Source organism: Pyrgilauda ruficollis, unplaced genomic scaffold, assembly GCF_017590135.1.
Source record: "Pyrgilauda ruficollis isolate IOZ18807 unplaced genomic scaffold, ASM1759013v1 scaffold1, whole genome shotgun sequence".
Classification (NCBI taxonomy): Eukaryota; Metazoa; Chordata; class Aves; order Passeriformes; family Passeridae; genus Pyrgilauda; species Pyrgilauda ruficollis.
Window position 1 is genome coordinate 21,833,004 of NW_024508100.1, and position 26,254 is coordinate 21,859,257.

The 26,254-nt window shown below is 40.9% G+C and overlaps 1 protein-coding gene across 1 annotated transcript in view; it reads right to left on the reverse strand.

Moving 5' to 3' along the window:
* The window catches only part of LNX1 (ligand of numb-protein X 1), a 120,308-nt gene that overhangs the window by 70,249 nt on the left and 23,805 nt on the right, over window positions 1-26,254 (reverse strand). The window contains exon 2 of the mRNA XM_041459982.1: window positions 8,500-8,647. The gene's annotated coding sequence lies outside the window, so the exon portion shown is untranslated. The remainder of the gene's footprint in view (window positions 1-8,499; window positions 8,648-26,254) is intronic.

Here is a 26,254-nt window from a genome sequence, read left to right on the forward strand (position 1 = left end):
TCAGTCAGTGGTAAGAGTGGCATGATAAAGGAAATGGATTCTAAATAGCACAGTAAGATTGACAAATATTAGTTGGTTTGGTAGCTTGGTTTTCTTTCTGTGTTTAAGAGACACCTTTTATTAATGTTCCTGTTTTATACATACTCAGAGCATGTGTATAACAAATCCTGTATCTGCAGATTAAAACTGATGCCTTTTCACACCCTGTTTCTCTGCTGTACAACCCGTGGGAGATGAAGGTTCTACTGACAGAGCTGTTGTGCTCTTCTTAGCTAAATTATGATAGCAAAGTCATTCTGCAGCCTTCCCCCAATCCCAGCATGGGCTCTTATCTCCTACAAATGTGCATCTCTGAGTGACTCACAGCTATCCATTTATGTGGGTCAGTAAGGCACTGTATGGCCAAAGGGGCCGGTCCACAGGCATGTATGGAAACCACCCTGCCACAGCAGCATTCACAGCTGCCAGGTAAGGGTAGGAGCTCCTTAGTCTTCCAGAGATGCTTTAACCTGGCCTTCCTTTCACCACTCTAGCTGTGAACATGTTGCAGCCGATACTTGCCTTTCTTGGCAATCAGCTTCTTTGCTGAGGGCTTGGAGACTGCCATCTTGCTTGTGTTAAAAAATATCTACATTAAATTGCTAGGAGGCTCGACAGCTTTCACAGCTACAGAATTAGCTCTTTAATGAAGCCTCAGCCCAGCTGCCACTGGCTAGATGTGGGCAGGTTAGATGTGGGCATTGTCCCCATCTAGTGGCTCACCCTCACTGGGGAGAAGAGTGGCTCATGGCTAGGAGGGAGCAGAGGTTCTTCTTCACCCTCTCAAGCAAAAGCACACAGTCCTCAGTTATGCAGGGTTAGCTGTGACCTTACTGCTCCTACCAGAATCTGGGTTGTAAGATCACATCACTTTTCAATATTCAGGGTTTTATAATGAAGTATGAGGTTGAATGCTTTTAGAAAACTATTTGTCATTAGTAAAATAGTAACTGTTTTGACTTCCTACCTTTCATCAAACTGTCTTCCCTGGTAACAGCCTCACAGGTTTCACATTACCGTGGTTTGTACCAACTGCTTCTCTCCAACTGCAGTTTTTATAGATTACACTGACTTTACTGTTCAAGGTGGTACTATACAACAGCTGTGGAAAACATTATAGAATGACCCATACTTCAATAATATGTATTATACAGTATTTTAGATTAAAAAAAGACAGTGATTCACATTTCAAAGACCTGGCTACAAAATATCGTGTAATAATTTGCACCAATCTTGGCATAGCTGCATTAAAGGCCAAAGGGGTGAGTCAGTTTGCCTAGATGTGAAACTTTGAAGGAAGTTTATAAAACATTAAGGTGCCCAAAACCTTATCATCATGCCTTCTGACCAGAATTCCTACTACGTATATTCTGCTCTCTCTTTTTTCCCCTGTCTTTCCACTTATTTTTAAATCTATTCTGGCTAAAGAAGAATCACAACATTTTCTTTCTGCCTGACGTGTAATTAGATGGAGATTTGTTATGGGCAGAGGCAAGATACATACCTTCAGGTAAAAAGCCAGTAGCTGGAGGAGAGTTGTGAATCCTGGAGATATCAATTTAGCAGGTAAGAATTCATCTTGACTTTTAAGATGATAGGAAAGACTGTTATAACTGGCTCTTAGAGGAAAATAATTGTATTTAAAAGTTCAGCACATCAATATAGAACGTCTCTGAGACAACAAACAGGAGCTCCAAAACCTCTCCTCTGCCTGGCACCAGTTTTAAGACAGCTGGTTTTTCAAAGCTATTAATAGTCAAAAAGTCCTTCTCAGAGCTTATAACAATCAAAGTACTTTGCAGAGCCTTTAGTGATGAAAGGCATTTTCAATGGAATAGAAAAACCCAATGGTACAGTACAGTAGGTGAATAACCCCAACTTTTTAAGTAGTAGCTCAAGCTGTGAGACCCAACAGCAATGTCATACTGTGCCTGCATGCAAAGTGACTTCTAAAACCAGAACCAGACTGTTTGAAAAGATTTTTTTTTCTCTGTGGCCCATGCTGGAATTTACAGAATTAACCAATGTTGGAAAAAGTTTTTTGTTGCGGAATTATGTAGCTGAAATGCCTGTTAGGAATGTACGGAAATATATTCGGCTGTTTTGTCTGTCTCTCACATGTCCACACAAACCTGGATTGCTCTTTCTGATGATTTCATGGATACAAAACTTTACTCAGCATGTTAAAATAAAAATAAAAAAAAACCTATCAGCCCAGAAGTACTGATGATATTAGGAACAGCTGGACAAGCTCTGAGTGAAGACAAGATCTGAGTAAGTACATATCCGTCAGGTTAAGTATTCCTTACTATAAGGAAAATGTCCTAGGAATGAACTCACCTCAGTAGAAAGTAGTACTTCCAAGAAGACTTGTTGCTGGCATGTCTCTAGTTGTCAAATACTGATGGTTAAGGTAGTAACTTCTGTTTCTTGCTCTTTCCAAAGCTCAGTAAACCCAGACTTGGGCCAACAGCTTATGCCAGAATGAAAAGCTCAGACTCCAAGTGTGAAGATGAGTTGTAGCAAAATGGGCAGGCTGTGGGTAACTGCTTCCCAAAGGCACACAGTCTACCTGCTCAAAGGAAGTCAATCATGTGGTCGGAGCAAGGTTATGTGAGCAATTATGCTTAACTCCTCAAGGGCTTCCTAAACATATGCTCATCCTAATTGACATAATAAATGCCATCGGCATTTCACATACTAAATTATAAAATGACATGGCTGGTTATGTAACAAAAGGTGCGCTACCACTCTGATTTGGCTGATTCCTCCGTCTGACTTTGCCAAGACTGGCAGCCTCACAAATACCACAAGCTTGCTTTCAGCATTTGAGCAGATGACAGAACTGTAGTTTTGTGGCTGGACAACCACGTGCCCCAGCTGCCTTCTAAGATGCTGCTAAGCTGGGAATAGGTACAACATGCGAACTGCATGAGGGAGAGCATCCCTGGTCCCTGCTGCAGGGGTGTCTGCTGTGTTTCTGCAATGGGCACTGCAGACCATGTGTGCTCTGTGCGGGCTGCCCTACTTAACTTTAAAATAAAAATACAATAGGCAGAGTAAATTGCATGGGATTGTGAAAATCTTGACTTAATACAGCTTCATAGTAAATCTTAATCTGTTTTTGCAATCCTCTCCCAGGGCCCCAAGTGGGTCAGCAGGGAAGGTGGGTGATGCTACTTCTCTACCCTCCCAGAGAGGGAGGGAAGAGGGAGCTGATGAAGAGGGAGCAAAAGAGAAGTGGAAGATTTCTTCCCCTCCGGACACTGAAACCTTATACCTCAACCTGGCTCCCATGCCAGGGTACCTGCCACCCTCAGACCACACAGCATCTTCTCACATGTGACCATGAGATAACATTTAATAACTACAAAGCATGAAACGTGATGGATAACCCTGCTAATAACACATAATAAATTAAACTATGCTTTAATTACACTGTGCCTTTACAACTGCTTCTCTGATCCAGGAGTTTCTTAATACTTGGCAAACTACTTAATGAGTTCTCACAACACCCTGTGGGGACCTTTTTTTAGAAGCAACCCACATGGTTAGAAGCACCTACTTGGTTAGGTGAGCAGGGGAAGGGGAGCTGGCTGCTCCCATGCCACTGGAGACAGTGCCCAGATTCTGTCACAGGAATCCTAGTGCAGCAAGGTGATCACAGAGATGCTCTTAGACCTGATCTGAGGGAAAGCCCTCACAAACTTCTAGGATTGCATCCTCTGCTTTATGGACCTGCGCCTGTTGGGGGGACAGCAGCAGCTTCCAGCAGTTGGCTCCCTAGAGTAACTTGTCTAAATAATAGAAGCAAATGCCTGGGTTAAAACCTCTGGCCCATTGCACTCAAAGGAAAAATTAAGGAAATTCAGTGGAGCAAGGATTCAATCATCTGTATCTTAAGTTTATTTATGTTTCACCTAACTCCTGTACTATGATTTAGATGTAATTATTATATTATGCATTATAAAATAATGAAAAGTATTGTTAAATATTATATACTAGATACAATTTAAATTATAGGTCTGTAAATGTCTATAACTTAAATTATACTTGTATCTTATTCTTTCCTCCTCCTGCTACTTGGGTCCACAAAAATGACTAAATAAACAAATCCTAAGCAGAAAAATTGGTCCTTATTGAAGAACTGCACAGTACAGTGACACTCTGCTGTTTAAAATAGCACAATCTGAAAGCATTCCTTGACACTCAGTCCCAGAGTCACAACTGCTGGGGCCCAGTTCCATTCAGGACCCTGGATAAAGGAGGGCACAAGCCCTGGTAAGGTAGTCAGCAGGTAAATTTCAACAACTTAAGGGAGTGGTACAGCCTATGGGCAGCCTCCAAAAAGATGGGAAAACACACAATATGCAGCCATAAATAGAAATTTTGGTGGGCAAGGGGAAGAAATTTTGATGACCTTACAATTTTATGTACTGCTGAGTACTGAATATCACATTTGAGAAAAATGTACTCTTGGAAAGAGGGAGATATACTGGACACTGGTGAACCCAGTGCCCAGTTACTGTGGTCTGACTATCAGTTTTCTGGGGCTGACACAAGTTACGTTTTGGCTCTTGAACAGACCTCTCTTACAAAGTAGTGCTGACAGTGCCCATTTATATCTGCTGATAGTCCCTATTGCTAATTTGGGAGTTAGGTATGCAGTAGAGCTTATAACTGTTTAAAATGCAAAGGACTGGGTAAACCTAAAGTATTCAAGCAGGAGCGGAAGCACATCTCTCTAGATGAGGCTGTGCAATAGTTTCTGTTCCAGGGCACCTTTTTTTTTTTTTTTTTTTTTTTTTTTGTAGCAGGATAATGACTAAGCTCCCTGCCCAACAAAAGTCTCAGCAAGTAAATTTTGTTTATTAGAGTGACCAAGCCCTCAGCCACCAAAACACATCCTGTAGAGCCTGGTTCTGTCTTCATCTGCTCAGTGCTGGGAAACAACATCCCTGAGTGTGGTACTACTCACTGGACTTGATTCATCACTGCTTTAATTGGGGCTTCAAGGGAACTTCCCCAAAGCCCATTGCTAATTAACATGCATGTGTTGCTGATGGCCTTGTAATATTCCCCTTAACAACAAGAGACTTACTAAGGTTTTGTCAGCCAGGACACATGAGTGACACCAGCCTGGGAAAGATAGTTAAGACTGTGGCTGAATTAATATCTGCTTCCAGAACCGGTTCTGTGGGTTTGAAGACCAATTGTGTGCTGTTTAGTCCCGTGATGAGAAACCAATTAGGAATTACATGCCCAAACTGTCCTGCTTCCTGCATCCTTTCTCACAATCAGATGTTATCTGCTGTGTGCAGGCAGGCAAGGGGATTTTTTAATTCTTTGAAATTCCTCCTACAAGTCATATTTATTTCAGTGCCTCGGACCTTTTCTGACTAGATCTAAATTGAAATATTATTTCAAAGAGCAGTAGTATGATTAGATGAGTTCTCAGACTGAAACTATAAGAACCCAAAGCTATACTTTCGACCACTGGGTTCTACTTGTAAAATCTTGTGAGAACTGATACTGTTAAATATATAGTACAAAATCAGCTTTGTAGTAGAAAATAAGATAATAGCATCACCTATACTTTTTTAACATCAGTATTTCAACACAATCTATATCATGTAGCTGTAAGCATGGAAAGCAAAACGTTAAGGAAAAGACAAGCAAAAAGTAGAGAGGAATCAATCAAAATTTATCTGCTTTCAAACAAGACATTTTCTGAAAGATATACCAATCCAGTGAGAGAAATAGGAAGCATTCCTTAATAAGAAATTTCTGGCAGATAAAACCCATTTATTTTATTAAGAATCTTTGTTTCAGTAAGAATGTTGCTGGTGTATTAAAGTGAAACTGGAGGACCAATGAGAGGATTCCATGAACAGCTAGACAGGTAGGAAGTTTCAGTGTTTAGCTCCTTGTAAAGGAGGAATTGATTTTTACCGAGAGGGATGAGAACAGGACACAGTGGGAAGCAGTTTTACACGACAGGAACTGCCAACTAACCATTCCCTGAACATGTATTGAAGGTGAAAGTTTGGCTTCTGTGCTGAATCCTTTTGAATTCCATGATTCAGATCATGATTGCTTTTGCAGATTCAGGTTGAGCCTTTAGGGAAAGCCTTGGAAAGATCAACTGCACCTGTGTCCATCCCAGCCTCTAATTTCTGTGAAAGAACTGGGTGTGCACTGCAAACAAGTGCTCAGTCGGACAGCATTGCAGGACACCAGTGTCCCCCCATTTAACAAGAGTGGGGTCTCATTACCTCCTCAAAAGGCTCTGGCCACAGAGCCACTCCAAATCAGCCACAAGCCTCCATCTGCCCCAACAGTGAGAGGAGCCAGGTGGCAGCACCCAGCCCTGCAGACACGGCTGCCATCTCCAGAAATACCAGACTGCTTCCCTCCAGCAGCCAGCCTTGAGGAGACTCTCTACATTTGAAAGCCTGTATTAATTTACTTTCCTTCTGGAAACAATGCTGCTTGATTTCCTGGTTTGCAGTGAAATTGAGCTAATCTATCATCTCATCCTGCGTGCAAAATTTATTTCCATTTTACTAAAGAAACACTATGCTAGGGAAGATGCCAGCACATTCAAACTTCTTCCAAAAGACAATTCAATTTTCTTTTTTAGTAGATGATCACAACTCAGAGCCAGGGACATTCCTCTTTCCAACTCTATGCTACAATGAAGTCCTGATGCAGTTAATGTTCAAACACAAGGGCTTAGAATATCCTTACAAAAGCAGAGCCCATGTGAGCAAAGGGGTGGACACTTCTACAGGACCACAAACAAGTAAGAGAAATTAGCAGTGGGAGAGTGTTTTCAGGGAGCAAGGATAAGACAACAATGGGACCAGCTTTCCCAGATTGATTCAATTTATATCATTGGAAAATACACGTAGGCTCTGAGGTTTGGGGTGAAAGAATAAAATAGCAAATTAGTAACAGATCACTTCCTTAAGAGTAATTTTCAGTCTTAGGAAAGTAGATGGAAGTATTGAGGATACAACTCCTCACACACTAGAAGCTTTCCAAATTCCTGATAGTGATTTCTGGCTTTTATTTGCAGATCAGCATTTGTGCTTTTCCAGCAACAGCAGATAAGAGACACTGCTGTCTCAATGAAGTGATGGAACTGCCTTGATGTTGTTCTGCATGAACCTGAACGAGCAAATGAAAAGTGTTTTGGGCAGTGGGAGCTCCATTTCTACAATAGATTGTGGGAAAGTAAGTGCCTTTCATAGTACCCAGTATAGTCACCTAAGGTTATCTTGCTTTTTCTGCTGTTGAAGGAACACTTTCTTAGTTATCAGGCATCATAGAAAAACATGACATACAAGTCTAATATGCACATTTTCTGGTTTTTGTGTTTTTCTTTGGCAGATGTAAAAGTGACAGAGAGCTTGATGCAAGCGGTTCATCCCTTCATCCCTGGTCATTAGAAACAACCCAAGACTTTAAAAAGTCTAAACATGTGAACAGGTTCCTTCTGATTTATGTACTTGGACCTCTTGCCTACCGAGTACTCTAAGTATGCATTTTGGTGAGTGAGGATGTCCACGTATCCTCATTGCTGTTCTGGGTTCTGAGTTGGCTCTGTGAATATACGCGTTCTCACATGAACAATCAGTCTTATGAATAGAAATAAAACTTATAAGAACTATTCATATATATTCACAGGTTTGCAATTGCTGCATATACTGGTACTGAATTACAAGATATTTTGAGCAAAGAACTGAGTGTAAGCTTAAGTGTGAAGAACAGAGCTGAAGATAAAAACCAAATCAAGTTCTGTTTTTTTTTCTCACCTCAGCTGCAGTTCTATGCATAAAATCAAGCAGGAAGATACAGCAGCGGTGAATGTAGCCTCAATTTACCTCCTACAGCTGCAGTGAGACTTTGTGGGTTTTAACCTGGGGGAGGGGAAGAAATGGGTTTCCAGAGGATTAATAAAGCAATGGGCTAAAGCAGCTGCAGTACAAATGGCACCTCTCCACAAATAATTGTTTGGATTTCAACACACTTTATTAAAGAAATAGACCTTCTTAGCAACGGGGAAGACAGAAACCCAAGCACATCTAGCTAACAAAAAGGCTATGAACTAAGCAGTGTTTTTGCATACACGTATGTATGTAAGTAGTATTTTAACAGTGCCTACCAAGAAGCACAGCAACCTACAGGTATGTTATACAACCATTTCTGTTAGATTATGCAAACAAGCTCTACATTAGGCTGTGGGGAAGCTGAATCACTAATGACAGACACAGTAGGTATTTCTCACTGCCTGGCTGCATGGCACTCTAGAGTGTGCAGGCTGAGGTTTGGACCTGAGGGCTGGCTTTTTTACCAGAGCATTTTTTGCAACTTTGCTCCTCTGGAACAACTCATGCCAAGCTCAGGGGGCAAAGTAGGAACAGGGCAAAGAAAGATACGAGCCTTTCAACTCACGTGTGTGGCTTTGCCGTGTCTCTCAGCCGCTGCAGGGAGCCGTGCAGGTGTAGCTTCAGCAGGCCGGGGCTGGCGCGGCGCGGCAGGGCCTGCGCTCAGCCCCCGCTGCAGGCAGGCAGCCGCTGGCGCCCGGCTCACACGGCGAGGCCTGTGGCATGACAGAAGGTACAGAAAAGCTGAATTGCATAAACCTGAGCAGTTTAAGGTTTAAAAGACCACACCCGCCCGGTCATGTCTCCCGCAGGCAGATAAGCATGTGCAGGTTGCTCATACAATAGTGTGACTTGAAGCTTTTACTTTTCTTTCCGGCATATACCAAAGTTCATTTTCAGTCAGGTTCTTCCTTGCATTTCTTTTCTTCTTTTAACCTGACAATCAACATGGCTCAAATTTAACAAATACAGGTGGACCATCCGAAAATCACTTCAAGGCAGAAGATCCATGTTGGCTTTCCCCTTTGAAAAGGAAGATGGGGTCCACAAGTACTAACCCAGAATCAATAGTTTGGAATCTGAATCTTCGCCTTGTTCCTTTATACTTGGTGGTGAACGCTTGAACCGCATAAGAGCAATTTGTAAACTCCAGAATTAGCTGTCTGAAAATACAAGCTCTGCTAATTTTCTGAACTTTGCAAAATTAGGACTGCATTAAACCCTCTTACCCAGTAACTTTCAACTTAAGAAACACCCAAGAAGGGGATAAAACGTTGTACTGTAGATAAGGTGTCATGCTGCTGCACTGCCATGCAACAGCTGAGTGAAAAAACAGCAGCAAAAACGATCTCTTTTTCAAAAAATATTTTCAATAGATGAAAAGAAACCCTCATCTTCCAACTACATGAATCACTAATAAATGCAATGACTTCAGCCATCTTAAGCATTTGCTCCTAAGGAAGGAAATGTTATTCAGGAAGCAAAGCAGCTTTGGAGATGGACTTGAATCAAGAAACTGCAGTATATGCTGAAAACAGGCAGGAGGAAATCCCCAGCATTTGATATAAACATCTATGGCTATCAGGTCTTGGCCTCCAATTTATTCTTACGCAAGTTTGTTTCCCTTCAAACATTTTAAAAGCATGCTTGTTATTTGTGGCTATAAAATCCCTTCTTAAATATTTATTTTAAGAAATCATCAAGGGACACACCAAGTCCTACCAGCAAGTGTGACAGCCATACCCTTAGCTGGATGGATGCTTCCTTGCAGTAGTATTTGCCTTTTCTGCCCTGACAGCACAGCACCTCAGCTCCACATTGCTCAAGAAAACCTGGGATGGGTTCCTGCCAGGCCAGTCTGCCAGTGCTCAGTGTGCAGTTGTTCCAAACCCAGGCAGTGCTGTGCTGGATCTGGGGCACTGTGCAGCTGCTGCTCTTCCCCCAGGATGGGTGCAGAATGGAGAGACACAGCCCGCACGGGACCAGATGTCCATGGCAGTCACAAGGCCAGATATGCAAGCCTCATGCGTCAGTTGTCTGCAAAATTGAACTGTGAATATGAAACGCACTTTTAAAAACATGCTTAAGCTACAGAAGCTTAAACATTAGCAAATACATCCCCACAGAGCAAAGCCTGTGTTTAAATCCTTCCTCGCATGGGAGGTCTCTCTGAGGCTGCTTGCCCCAGATTAGGAAGCCCAGAGCCCTGTTGTCACAGGTGACCACATCAAATGCTCAGTTACAGACCTAATTTCCATCCTAGCAACTAACCAAGTTTTCCCTCCCTCCCACTGCCGGGAGGCTTTTCTAAGTTTCCAGACTAAGGGCCAGCTCAAACTCATTTGTTCTCACGCTAATGTTACTGAATTGCTTAAATTGCCTTTCCTATCTCATGATATGCTTTCCTGTTTTCCTTTCCACTCAAATTCTGTAAGTCTCTGCTCAGACAAAACTCTCTCTGCTCTTCTGCTCACACAAACAGCCCTCTTGGGCACTCATTCCTGTCCAAATTCTTCACTCTGGAATAGCATTTATACTTCTTTATATATACCAGGCAAATTATTTTCCTAGAAGTTATGTATTTGCTCTGAACCAAATTGCTGGTGTGCTCTTTGGTACCTGTTGATGTAAGATCCTAGCTGAACCTGTCTTTCATCTGCTGGGAAGGAACATAGAAGAACTTCCTTTAAACTACTGTCTACTGTATTATTTATCAGTTCCCTCCTTTGCCTACAGCAGATTTTCTTCACCAACATCACAAAAAAAGGGAGAGCATTTTCCTACTACAATTCATTAATTTGCACCAGAATGACAGGGTATCATAGATCTGACTGGTGCATTGACACCTGTTTGATAGACTTCTAATTTCCTGGTATAGATCCATACATTGGAGGCAGGAAAAAGTTACATATTTTGCTATTTAATTTTAAAATAAATTTGTACATGTCTCTCAAGCTTTGCAAATACAGGTATAAGGACAGACATTTCAAGTTGTAGATATTCCATACTTCACTACTGCTGAAATTATTTCCAGGAGGAAAATATGCCATAAACTCTATTGTATTAGACTTATTTGTTTACTTAAACTAAATGATTTCAGCATACATAGAAAGCATTGGCAGTACATAGTGTGCAAGCTACATTAGAAGATTAGTCATGTCATATTAGGGGAAACTGTAGTAATCAATGTTAGTTGATAATATTATAATGGATGCCATCTGTGTTGGGTTGAAAAGATCACTGTGTCCTGCAAAAACACAGGCCTGTGCATCCTCCTGTGAAGCCCCATGAAACCAGAGCAGAAGAGGCAGAGGTCAGGTCAGCTCTTTGCCTGCCACTGACCACTCTCTCCCAGTCCCTGGTCCAGGCCAGGCAGCACACTGCTTACAAAAAGGGAACTAAAAGAGCTTTCTCCAGTGCATGTTACATTCCTGTCCACACAGCTCTGGCAGGGGACTGAGCCATACTGTCTCTTTCAAGTACTCAACAGCACTAGAGATTCCTTGGGGATTTCAATGATGTTCCCCTAAGGGTAAAATACACCCTTGTCCCTGACCCCCATGGATGGACAGTGGGATGGGGACCAGGACAAAGGGAACAGGTAGGCTTGGGTGGCCTTCTGACTCAGTGGAGGAGCAGTGAGAAGGAATGATGCCAGGAAAGGAGCATCAAGAGCTGTGGGTCACAACTTGGAGTGGTGGGGACAGATGAGACAGGAGGAGTTTGGAGTTCCCCAGATGAAACTGTCTCTCCTGACCTCCAAATGGCAGGACACATGCACATCTGGCATGAGCATCCAATGTTCTCCCATGGGATTGCACCTCGGCTTGCAGAGGCATACTGAAGAATAGGAACAAACTCTAGGAGGGGAATAATCAGATGTAGACAAAACTCCAGCATGCAGGCCAGCATTTTCATATCAGTTCCCTCTCTTGTTTCCTCTTTGTGGAAAATGAGCAACCTGAATTGGATCACAAAACATAAAAGGATTGCCAAGCACTTGTACTATGGACTCTGCTGACTACTGAGTGCCACTGACAGTCTGCTTGGAAATTAGACTGGACTCTGCCGTCATTAATCACCAATATTAAATGACAATTCTGTACAGTGTGACAGTTTAACTAAGATGTTGATTTCCAAAATTGACCCACTTGGTATAATTTACAGTTGCAAAGCTCTTACAAAGTGTATGTTACTCTGGGAAGTAATGTTTCATTTTTCATGAGCATTTACTAGATCTTCTGTATCCAGTATATTTACATTTTCTAGGTGGCTCCTGAGAAGAACAAGAGCATAATAAGGAATTTAAATCTCAAGATTAAAATAATCTACTGACCTCAATTAATGAACCAACAATAGTACCAGACTACAATTTTTCTGAAATGAACTGCTTTCAGAGGCTAAGAGAGCACAGGATTAAACATGACCCTGCTGGGAAAAATCCCAAACCAGCAACTTGTACCATACCAGCAACTAAAACCATCCCACCAAAGAGCCTGTATGGCATCCCTCAGGAATGGCCTTGATTTGGAAAGCCCACAGACCCAGCTGTAAAATCTCAAGGAATCTTGGGGTCCTTCCACCTCTTCCAGAAAAAATCTATGAACACACGTACTTTACATACCTAAGCAAAACAAACATTCAAGTGGCCAAATAATTCTGGCTGTAGGAAGAGGATAATATTACAGATAGGCAGGCACTCTATGTTTTCCATTGGGAGAAATTCTTGAAGTTAGAAGATTAATCTGGTCTCTCAACACATTCATTAGTTAAATTGCAAAGCAAGCTCGTTACATAACCAACCCGAGGACAATTATATTTATCTCGTCAAGGTTCACAGTACAGAGGGATTGATGACCAAGGTAAACTGAGTACCTTCTGCAGGGTGAAAGCTCTCTGATCTATTTCAAACATCAGCCCTACACAGGTTTTCAGACTATTTGTGTCTTTTTGGAAGAATACATTTATGCAGTTCCGCCCAGAGGTCTCTCCAGCATGTAGAGAGGAACTGAGGAAAACTGGGATTCATTGTCTAGAAGTGGGCAAATCAAGGCACCAAAATTAAGTGATTTGCTCCTAATTACCAAAGTCTCTGGCATAAAGAGCATCTCACTAATTCTCCCATACTTTTTTAGACAAGGTAAAGGAAATGTTTTAGGGTGGGGTGAAATTTCTGTACTTTAAGCATGTACAAATACATAGTGTGCTCAGTCCACTCTTGAATTAACTTTTACATCCAGGTTTATAACTGAAGAGTTCAATATTTATTGGGAGATGGAGGTCATCTTGTGTGAATGCTTGCATGTCACAAGCTGCACACACCCTGCTCTGTCCCTCTGTGGAACCCATTCCCTGGGTTTAACCCTATAAGGAATCTTCCTAGAAAGGCATTCCTCTCTGGTCTGAAGAACCAAAAGGTGGGGAGTCCACTGGTGTCTTTGGTGTCTTATTCTGGGAATTAATTGTGCATACATGTAAAAAACAAGGATAATTTATTGCTAATTTGGCGATGCTACCTCAGATTATTGTCATCAATTCATGTTACGCATTTCCTGGGAAGATGAAGGAGCTGGTATCTGTATCTTGTACCTCTACTTGTGTTATATTTGTACTAATATCCTCATCTATTTTTCATGTGGAACAAAAAGGCTGTGGTAGAGACCTGCCAATATAGCAGGTGTATTAGCTAGCCCTCATGTAAGATTTTTTGCTATTCCCTGCATTCTTATCCGATTTTAAATCCTCTTTTAAAATGCTGCCTGTGGCGGAATTGATCTTACTCCATATGCATACATACCATAAACATAGACAAAATCAGACCTTTGCACAGGTTCTCAAGGAACACACCAGATACTTTGCCCTCTCATGGAGCTATGACTACATTCTAAGCTTTTCCATTAAGATCTCCAAGGTCTTTCTAAAGTCTCTATTTTTTTTTTCTGAAGCTGTCTCCCCCATATGGTACATGCTCCTAGTTTCCAGGTTTATAATTTTACACTTGACCATGTTAAAACACACATTTTTCAGTCTGAAGTCCACTTTTGAGACAGCTCAGATTCCCTTTTCTCTAGTGCCATTCATAATCAGTGAGTAGTTCAGTATTTTTCCTGCAAGACTAAGTAGCGAACATTGCCAGAAGAGGTTTGAGTCCTGATCTGGCTATGTAATCTCACTAAAAAATTTCTTTTTAGAGTGATTTTGCAACAATTCCTTTGATCCACCAGGTCTTAGCCACCTGACATATTCTTAAACAAGAATGTAAAATGCTACATTTTTGATCAAATTATGGTAGGATATCAAAATGAAGACATTCAGTTTTCATTAGGCCTATAGTTACTTTTTTAACCAACTGAGTAATCATACATTAAAGAAGCAAGCCAAGCTTACCTGACAAGACCTGAATTCAGTAATAACATCATTAACTGCCATTAACAATAGTCCTGTTCTTTATACTTGAATTCCCATATCGGCTTCTCTGTTATTTTTCTGGAAGTGAGGTCAGGCTGACTGTCATGCTGTTATCAGAATTATCCTGTTTGTGCCATTGGGGCACTGGCAAAAGAAAAAATAAGCATGCTTTCAGTCTTGGCAGATTGCTCCAATGTTCCCAAATTTATCAAGTGTTCTTATCAGTGGGCCAGAAAATTTCTCAGCCAATTTAAGAGAAAAAATGTAATACATAGCTGCTCACAAAACAGGGGCTACTGCCTCAAAGCTGATTCCTCAAAGTAGGAGTTGCCTAACACTCTTTAGTTGCAGATGGGCTGGAAAAGAATTCATCCTCCTCACGTGATATATACAAACCATATTCTTTCTTTCAAAACATAAACCAGAAATATTTTCTGAACTTTTCAGCCATCTTTACATTTCTTATAAACAGTTTCAGTACTTACAACCCTTGCTTGGCCCACATCATTGCTACTTTTTTTTTCCTTATGTAAATCTAAAACTCTTTCAGGACACCATTTGCTTGCCAAGAGTAGATTTTGGTTTAGATGTTACTAGTAATTTCCATGCTTAATAACATATGTATATCAATGGATATTTATCTCCCTTTTATAGCCTATTTTTCCAATATACAGCCACAGGGTTTATTTAAATATGTAAGTACTGTGTGCTTGCATGCCCACACAGGTGTCTGTAGATATGTATACCTATGCAGCCCCATATATATAGATAAGTGTGGACAAATTGATACATGTTTAAACACATGTATACAGAACAGTAAGTCCATTTCTACTTTCTGTCTTCTTTTGCCGTACATGTTGTCTTAACAATGTTTTGCCCATTTAGTAAGCTCTTGAAAAGCTTTCAGTTTTGTTTATGCCTCCATGCCTCTGCTTATTCAGTTTTATTAAGGACAGCCCTTAGCTTTGGGAAATTGGCCTTTTCAAATTAGCATGTGCAAATATTATGGTTTGGGACTATATTCTCTTGAAGCATATTAGATGTAAGCAGGTCATGATCAGTTTTTCCTGAGACAGCACTTGATTTCCAGTCTAGTGGATAAATTCACTTTTATCTATCAGGCTAAAAGGAGAATTCTTCCACTCTAGGTCTAACAACTTTTTTGCAGAGCTATCATCCAGTACTTAAAACTATTCTATTGATGTTTCACCAGTACCTAATTGAAATCTTCAGTAGGTGTGCCAAATAAAGCTCCCCATAATTACATTGTTGCCTCCCCACATGCAATTGTAGATCAAGCTTGTCTTCAGATTCATTTCAGTGACTTAAAATGTCTCCTCTGCCCACCTCTGCTCACTGCTGAGCCTTGATAATCAACACAATTATTGTGCTGCATTTCCTAAGATCCTGCACTTCCCTGTTCTAAGGCAGATATCTGGTCACCTGGTCATAGACAGGGTCATTGCCCGCATACAATTTCTTTTGCCACCCCTGGACTGTTTAAACAAGTTATACAATATTCTAACATATTGAGCCCTCTAGCACTGTAGCCTGATGAGACAATTAAGTTGAATCTATCTTGATAATTAATAAATTCTAGTTGCTCTTACTTATTACCCAGATTCCCAGCTTCAGTATATAAGCATTTCCAAATGTATTTCTCTTTGGATCCTCTACCATGCTGATTTAATTTGTTCCTGACAAGGAAAATTTGAACCACATTTACTTTCTTAACCCCCTTCTGCATGAAGTTGCTTTAAATACAGTTGTGGCAGTTCCCAAGAGCCAGAATATTTCGTCCCAGCCACACCTATTCAATCTCTCCATCTTTTAGTACTGTATATATTACAAGTCAGTACAGGGTTTAGCTCCATGGTATGTAGTCAGTCCAAAACCAACATGGATATTTTGTGCTGACCTGTGGAATGCTGACACGGGCTGGCTGGAACACAATCTCTGCAGCACTGTTTAAAAAATGGCACTCAGCATCATTCTTTCTGCATCAGTGTCGTGTTTTTGCAGGTGGTCTTGCAAAATAATTCAGCAAGTAAAATTTTTAATATCAGTGTAAGTGCTCCACTTGGGCCACACAGGCACAACTTATCAAGGAACTGCAGTCTTCTGCAATACTTGCAACACCTTGCAGCCAAAAGGCTCAGTGCTGGCTTGAGCCAGTCATGGAAACTCTCTGAAGAGACCCAGATGTGCTCCACATAGGAGAAAAAGAATGCCTTAATAGCTGTGCATGTCACCCACTTATAACTTCTTTTTTCCACACAGTACAAACTAGAACGTTCTGCAGAAACCATCTTGGAACAGGCAGGGGCCCACGCACCTCTCGGATCTGCCTGGTTACTGCACTGGTACCTGCCTTCTCGTAAGAGGACAAAACTCAGCACTGAACCCTGGATTGTCCCTTGAAGTGTTTGGAGCCTGTGCAATCCAGCTAAGAAAAACAGGGCATGCTTTACAAAGTGTTCCACTTCCATCAATACAATAAGAACTTGTAGACATAAATTTGAGTCAGGGTGCTATGGGGCATTATGGACACTCTGCTCTTACCTTGGAGAGGTAACGGATCTTCTCTGTATGTGGAAAAGTTGTATCTTTACTGGACTAATTGGTACAACTGGCGGAATGGTGTGCCTTCAGGAATGCAAGTGTTCCTTTGGTCACACACACTGCAAGTTTTATTATATCAACACAGCAAACCATGAAAGGTAGCTGCTGGGAAAGAGCACGCAGAAAGGGGCCACCACAAAGGCAGAGAGAATTTTTCAACCCACTAGTTCCTGAGCAGCCCAGCACGTTGTTGCCTGGAGATTGTGGCACTGTGTACTGATCCAGCAAGCTCAGCAAACAGGGAATAGTGCACATCTTGCAGATAACCTCTCTTTCACTGAGTTGAGCATCAGTCTAAGCATGCTCCTTTCGCAGGCTAGCTGCTGAATTGCTGATTTATTTACTGAAGAGAGAGTGCAATGAATACAATATAGATTACACCAGAAACAAAAGTTGTAAGGAGCAAAAACATGTCTACACAGGACACACAGACCAATGAAGAACACAACATGTTATCCATATACAGAGAACTTTGTTAGCAACGCTTGTTGCAAACTGAGATGGTGATAATTGAAGCTCTTTAGCTCAGAAATGTAACCTAAAACTCAAAAGAGCAAGTGCTACACTGTCCTTAACTGTTCTACTTACAAAGCCAAACGCCTGAAAATAGTGGATAGAGGAGCAACTGGGTTGTTGACCTTTCCCACGTAGAACAAGCCCTCCCTCCTTTCATGGGTTTCTGCCCTCCCAGGATACAGAAAATGCATTTTAAGCAGCTCATGTAACTGTGCTTGTGTACCTGTCAGTCTCCAAGAACCCACAATGACTTTTGTATTTGAGGAACAATTTCAACCACTTCTGACAGATGACAGGGGCTTTCAACAGCAATTAAACAAGTTTGGTGAAAGCAGGTAAGCTTTCACACAGAGATGAAAGACTGATAGCATTGTACTGGGAGAAAACTCTCTCTGAGAATGGCTTATTGAAATACAGAGCTCTTGCTCCTATCATGCTAAAGTGGTCTTAAATGTCCAAAAAGCAGGAAAATCTTCTCCTGAAGCTCAGAGAAGTCATGAATCTAGAGCAAGATTCCTTGACTTTGGTGGTGTTGGATCTGTTTGTTTAACTACAGTTGTTTTCTACACTGTAGCAAAGGATCTATTTGTTTAACTGTTGTTTTCTACACTGTATATTCAGATTATGTGTATGTTTGAAAACCATAACAAATGAATATGTAACTTTATAACACATTATATATAATGCATATAAATATAAAATTCAACAGAAGATTGAGTGACATTTCAGCAGTTCATAAAGGAAATAGTAGAGTAGTAGTATTCAATTTGTTCGTGGTCTACAGTGTGAATGCTTAGTATCATTTCAAATTATTTAGTATAATTTCAAATATCCTTTCTCCTTGAGAAAACATTTGTTTTTATACATTGGAAACACTTTAGAAGTGGCAACTCCAACAAAGCTATTTAAAAGAAATTCAGAAGTCCATTTAGCTGACTTATTAGCTCAGGTCAGAGCATGGTGTTAATAACACCAAGGTTGTGAGTTTGATACCTGTATGGGCTTAAGGGTTGGACTTGTAATCCTTGTGGGTCCCTTCCAACTCAGAATATTCTGTGATTCTAGAAATCTCCTGTTATTGAGTCATCGTTGTAGTGCACTTCCCCTTTCGGTGTATTCTGGTTTGCAGCTCTTAAAAAAAATAGAGAAAATAAGAATTATTTCCTAACTCATTACAAAACTATAAACTCAGCTTTCAGTGTCTGGTGATGTTTTGAATATTTTGTGTGTTTTTTCTACCATAATTGTTTCTGAAGAATATCTGTTGAGTGTGTTTAACTTCTGAAAATGTGAAAATCAAGGTCGAACCCAGGCATGCAAAGCAGAAGTTTTTGAAAAAGCCGCAGCTCATCTATTGGAATCTCTGTTGATAATGTTGACGTAACATTTGCTGTTGTAGTTTTAGGCCTCTGAAGACCACATATGCTGAAATATTCCAGATGTGGGACAGCAAAGGCATCAAACTATTCCTGTGTATGGAGGATATGTATGTATCTGCGGCAGGAGTTGAACCCAAACCTCCACAGGTACAACGATGGCATACCTGTGCTTCCTGCTACTGACCTCTTGTGCTGCTTTGCTAGGGAGCTGGTGGTGACACTGTACATTGGATGAGATACCACTAAGGGTAAATGAAGGGCATTACTATTATCTTTCAAAGGCTTCAGACTGAAATGGTTGTTCAGAGCATCCCTGGTGCTGACAGAACAAGTCTATATTCATGCCCTGCAGACAGAATCGCCATTCGTATTTAGATTTGCACCACGTTCACAAAGTTCCTTGGAAGATCTGTTCGCTTTGTATGTGGGGAAATGGATCAGAAAATACTGACAATTTTCAAAATGCTTGCTTTGAATTTCAATGTCTCCTTCTTGTACTGGCTAACAGTGAGCTACTGTTGGTACACACTAAGTCCCTCACACTGCACGTAAAGTAAGTTGACTTGACGAGTGTGTAGAGACTGCAAACTCCCTTGCCTACCCCTCCCTTCCCAAAACACCAGCAATGGACCATTATCTTTGATTTTGACATCTGAAGAGAGAATGCAAATGCCAGGAAGGAAGTTTTCAGACTCTGAAAAAAAATACTCTCTAAAAGACCTTCCAAAGGGACTATTACAACAGGATACAGTAAAGAAAACAGGAGAAGAATTTGAGGGGGAGATGCTCACATTATAAATGAAAAATACTTCTGAGAATAAACACAAACAAAAGCACATCCAAACTCACCTCTGCTTAACAGAAAATTACTGAATTTTCTGCTGAAAATAGACTCAGTACATCAGTCAAATACTTGAATATATCTAATTTATACTTTCCGGACTGTGCAGTGTAGTACAAGGAAGAAGAAAGTACACTCAGAATTGATGTTGGAGCTGCCCCCCCTGGACCACCAAGGCAGAAGGTGAAATCCAGAGGTTACAAGCTGAGTACTAGGATGCGAATTCACTGAAAAATTTCCTTTATAGCACCAGGGTATCTCCTCAAGAATCAGGAAAAAATTATCTCTAAGGTCATTGAACTGAAGATTAGGAAACCCCAGCCTTTCTGAGCATCTTGGTAATAGATGGCCACTATAAAAATTGCCATTACTTATTATGTTTTGGGGACAGTGACTAGATTAGGGCTATCTATACTCTACACTATGACAACATGCAATATAATAGCATTACCCTAATTGCAGCCCTTCTCTGCCAGTTTCTCCTACTAAAAACTGTCAGACTAGACTGTGCTGTGTAAACCACACAGACAGCCTGCACATCAAAGACTTTGCAAGCTAAGCAGCTGAGATCAGGGGACTAGATCTGCATAAGAAATTCCAGAACAACTCTAATCTGTACAGGACTTCTAATCTGTGCACGACATGAAAGACATTCTTAAAAGATGAACTTCCAAAAAAGATAGGGGATGGTGACTTACTGAAAAAAGCTTAAAAATTCTGAAGAGTTCTGAAGCATGGCTGACTTTCAAAAAAATTCCTGAGCAGCTGAGAAGCTGTCTTAGGAAAGAAAGGACAGAGCACAACAAGGCAGCAGCACTGGCTTGGTTTATGGCTTGTCCTGTGCTATCAAGCAGCAGGTTTTTGTCAGAATGCTTTCCAGGCCTAAGGACTTCATTAAAAAGCCTGAGTAGACTCTTAGTGGTCTACATGAGGACATGCAGTTTCATTATAAAATAAAATTTACGGGTTTGAACTGAAATTGCAATGAATGATCATGGAGGAGTAAATTAAAGGAAAAGTATTAAACTTATGGCCAAAGTGATGCTGCAGTCTGAAAGGAAAAAAGTAGAGCATCCTTTGCTGGCATTTTCATAAGCTAGGGGGTATTGCACTGATCTGTAGGTGCTGAACACAGGGTGCAGGGCTTCAGTGGCCCTCACAAGGCTCTGAATGAGTGACAGGACTGCTCTGTAACCCATTCAGTCAAAAGTTATCTTGGAAAGAAAAAGGTGTCATAACAAGGGGAAAGAGTATAGAGAAGAACAATTCTTGCAAGAGGAAATTTTCTGCATGTCTACCTTTAATTAAGAAAGTAGAAAATGTTCAGAATCACAACTTTAAATTCATCATGTTCTTAATTAAGAATTTATCCTTAACCCAATTTCTTAGGGAAACAAAGTTGAGGCAATCACACCTTCGTCTGTCTGTGTCTGTCTACATATCCTCCCTCTATATCTCCAGAGTCCAGTGGCCTTTTCCACTACCTTAACTTTGACAAAGGATAGTGATTTCAAAGATATTATGTGCCCATAGATGTAAATAAAGTTAGGTAGAGTAATAGAGGAAAGAGACCCCACTAAGTATTTATATGGAGAGAAAAACTGAAGCATATGTACACCGAGGAATCAACAAAAGGCTTGAGATTCCTGAATGCCTCATTGGAAACACTTCAATTAAACTCACACCTTTCTAAACACCAGGAAATACAGCTATCAAATACAAAACTGTAAGATGCTAGGCTGCACTGGCTCAGCTGCTCACCCAGCAACTCCACTTCAGCAAGCAAACCCATTACTACAATTGGAAAATACCTGTATTTCGTCGGATGGAAAGCGCAGCAAACAGGCTCTTGGTGAAAAATCTACGCATGAAAAATGTCAAGGAAGCCGTTTCCAATTAGCAGTCCTCACCAAAAGAAAGTTTCCCCTCTCCCCACCTCCAGGGCAGCATTTTCAGGAGCCCATGGGAAGGGGCCCCCGGTGGCCAGGGGCACACAGGGCTGGGGCTGCTGTGCGGGGAGGGCTCTCTCGCTCAAGGGGAAGCGCAGTCGCGAACCCAAGAACAACAAAACAGCATTACACTTAATCCACTGCCATCTGGCTTCATTTTGACAATCCACAAAATCAGACACAACATTCTTCCACAAAATCCCTGAAAAACAGCACAGAACTAGTGTCAAACCCAGTGTCCCCTCCCCCCTGGCCCCTCTGAGGGCTTGGAAGAGAGGTTTCTCATAAAATGAAGAGCGATTTCCCTAAGTGACACTTTCTGCAGGAGCATTCAAGCTGCAGATGTTTCCACTGTGGAAGAAGAGTTTGTATAATGCAGCACTGCTTGTCATATTTATGGAGGTAGGGAGGGGGAAGGGGGTGAGAAACAGAAAACAGGAGAGGCTGCAAGCAGTGGTGTTGATCCATAGGCGATGAACTGCCTGAGGCTATCAGCTCTGTGTGTTTGCTCAGCTCTTGACCTGACCAAGGGAGAACAAGGACCATCCATCTTCCCCGGCAGAAACCAAGCAGCTGTTCCTGAAAGGACAAGGCAAACCACGCAGCCTTTAAGCTAGATGGGAACATAGTATCTCTGCAACACAGCAAGACAAATCCCATTATTCTTATTCTTGTTATTTCAAAAATGTGTTGCAGGAAGTCTTGATTTGAAACATTTGCATTGTTACTGAGGCATTAAGGTAGTCTGCACAGCCTCCTAATTGAGCTCAAATATCTTCTCGTAGCCTACGGCTTTCAAAACTTCTTAATGGAGGTGTTTCTTTCCACAACAGAAGGCAGAAAGACAAACGAAAACATTGAAATAAGGTCTGTTTCATGCTGAATTGTGTTCCCAAATGCTGAATTGTGTTGACAAACACAAAAAACCAGTTGCTAAGAACTGAACCATGTTTTTATTGACACCTCCTGACTTAGGATTGCAACTCAACTGTTGGGCTTCTTATGCCCTTCCAGACAATCAAATGCTAAGGATGCCAGGCCTCCATCATGATACGGACCTTCTGTAGATCCTGTGACACTGCTACCAACTCTATGTGGATATCTCAGATATTCTGGGGTCTCTCATCTAACACTATGAGAGATGCCTAAATTCAGACATCAGCCTGAGATTTCAAAAGTTACCCCATAAAGGCTATATCTTCCTTACAGCATCCTCCTGTAGTCCATGTTGTGATACATCTGCTTGCATTTTCTGGTAACTATGGTAGGAGCAAGTGTGTATGCCTTTGCAGTTGCCAAAATTAGTGGACTAGCAAGCAAAGCAGCCACTCATTGAAATAGTTAATTCACTGCTGATACTTTGCTGAGTTCCCAGATAAAAGCTGTCAGGATAGAAAACAAGGCAGACTCCATTTGCACATCTGTCTTAGGGCTGAACACCACAGGAATGTCCCCAGGCATGGCCTGTGCTCTGTTTCTTAGCATGGCTGAGCATCCTGTCTTTCAGAAAGCACATTACTGACAGCAGCATTAATGTTAACAGGCACATCTCTGGAGTGCTGCATGTGCACATGCATTAATCAGGCATCTTTCTTAATGTTCAAGATTGTGCCAGGGAACAGCCTTGTCTGGCCTTCACACAGGGATTAGAAGATTTGAGGGTAAATGGAAAGAATAAGTTCCCAACAGGAATAGATGCAACAGGAGTGTCACCTGCAAGGGACATGTAATGTCATAAAAATTTATCCTGTTGAAACTCCCAAATGTTTCCAGTTGTAGCATACAAAAACCCACATTCATATCACTGCCTGAGAGGAGGAAATGGCACACTTTTGCTAAATACTGGGGGATTGTCTTTACAGCACAGACAGTATCTGCAAGAGGTTCAGCATTGTAGATAGAAAATCTGTGCGATCACACACCAGCAGCTCAAGCAAGTGCACACCTGGAATGAGAGGAAGGGAGAACATAATCTTCTGTAAAACCAGAATTGTAAGCAATACAAAAGAAATACTTATACTGAAGAAAGCAGTAAAGAAACAACAAGCAAATAAGATATTTGTATCCCTAATATTAAAAAAATAGCAAGAAAACTTGCTTATGACCCAGACTAAAAGAACTGAGAAACCTGTGCTATGGTGAATAATGGTGATTCCTGATTTCTGATGTTAACAGATTTTTAGAGTGGTTAGGGAAATAGTGTGACCAGTAACAGGCTTCATGCCGAAATGTTGCTGTTTACTTGTAGCTACATGTACAGCTATACTTATAGCTCATAGCTTTACATATATCTATATATTTTGTGAAACAGTTTATTCTGCAGGTTCAGTTTGTGGGTTTGATCATTTCAAGCTGTAGGCTTCTGTCACTTCTCACAATGCTCACCCTCCGACTATGCTACAGCAGCACAACAGATGGAAAGTTACAAGTGCAGCTCCACTTCACAGCCAACAAAACTCTAAAAGGACAGTGGAATTTGAATTGCAGGTTTTTACTGATAGCAGCAGACTCCAGGCTAGAGTTCCTTTTTGCACAGATGTGCCTGGTACCTCCCCCTCTCCCTCTGTCCTTTAAGTCCTTCCTGTACACCATGACTAAGCAGTCACTCACCTTAGAGGTAGGCGGAGTTCCTGATGGCATTACTAAGGTTTTTCTCAGGGACTGAGAACAAACATATATAAAGTCAGGAGGATGGAATTGCTGGATTTTTAAAGGGTATTTCTGTTTGTTTTTTGAAAGAATAAACTCCATTTTGTTCTGCTTTCATATAGAGTCTGTTCAAATCTTCATAGTGATCACAAGAGGATTTGATTTGGCTCTTTGCCAGAGCTATGTTTTCTGTATAATCAAGAGAGAGATCTGCTTGTCAAATGTTTACAGAGCCTTATTCTACATGAAAGCAGAAAAGTTCTGCATCATCCATTCCAAAGAAGTCCCTTTTTTCTACACCAGGAGGTTATGAAGAGTTTAAAAAACCAGGTTATTATCCTCTTATGCTCATATAGCAACACCTGGGGCAGCAGCTACCTGTTCAACATCACTGTTAATATGAAAACAGCAGAAATCTGATAATCTTTCATATGCCTGCAGTGGGAAGGAACAGTTTTCTCTATGTATTTTTGAGCATCTCTAACCGTATCTGTTGAGGAAATTAAGGCTGAATACAACAACAATTCAATAACTTTTTTAAATAGAAAAAAAATGCATACCCCTGAAGCATGCCCCTCTATATTTAGGTCACCACTATATGATTTATTTACACCTTTTCTTCATCTTATTAGACATACACAGTAATGAGTTTCCCTGTGCCACTGGTATTATCACAAGCCTACCAGTGTTTTGTCAGCAGGGGTTGGAATATCAGTCTGGAGTTACTGAACTTACATATTCAGAACCAGGTACTTTGAGTACATCCTGCTTCCCATTCCTCTTGCTGTTCTCTGCTTTCTCATTTACTGAACTAGAGCTTCTCCAGGCGATTGGAACCAATAAGTATTTTCAGTTCATACTAACTGATACCTGACAGGAGTCTGCAGCATTAATCATACCCAAATCTATATAATTCCAAATTGTCTCACTGTACCCTAACTTCATTCCTTTACTGGGGTACTGTCAGAATATTAAGTGGAAAAAGGGGCTTTGTTTTAAAGATGTTGCTTTTGCTTAAGTATTATCATTCCCTGTATTGCAAATTGGCAATATTCATGGAAATCTTTGCTGAGAGAGGGTATCCTATAGCAATTAAGGTATCTCAAAAAGCTGCATAAAACATTGAGGAAAATGGAGTTAAAATTGTGAAGGAATGAAATAGTCATTTCTTGTCATCTGCTACACAGGATATATGCTATTTTAATTTGTTTCAATGCCTGTAATCTCTCTATGTACAGCAGTTTAAAGCTTTGTTCTGTTTTAAAATAGAAAGGTAAATCTTCCTGTCACACTTCATTTACTGGCCAGCTGGAACTGCACTGCCTGTTCCTGCTCATTTATGAGAATTCAGAGCAGAGGGTTGTGGGCAGCACCCCAGTTTAGCTTCTCTAGAAAAAAAAAATTGACAGGAAACAAGAGAAAAACTGACTATAAAGGTCTTCCTTAAAAGGCAAGAGAGGTCTTATGAACGAGAGTTGCACTCCTTAACTTCATTTCACAAATAGCATTCTCAAGGCCAAAATCACTCATTCAGAAAGGATCTCAGAGACCAAACAGAATACGCCGCATGGCCTCACAGTGTCTGTTGTTGCAGACTCAAAACCTGTGCCAAAATATTAGAATGCAATTGTAGGTCACAGCACAACAATTGTGGAAAAGGAAAGTGCGTAACAGCGGAAAATAAATCATAACTAATTGAAACATCATTTTAGAAACTATTGTGGCTCTCATATTAAAACATCCCCACAAAATTATTGTTACTTTTCTTCAATGGAAAGATTTTTTTTTTCATTTTAAAAGGGTACACTTAATAATGTCTTTGCTTTACACTGTGCAGTGTTATTTTATCATCTGCTTGTTTCATCTTCCTTCCACCACTCTCAGTTACTTCACAGAGTGCTAGTTCAATACCAACAAGAGGGGAATTGAGTGGATATTAAATGTTTCTGTCAGACTATC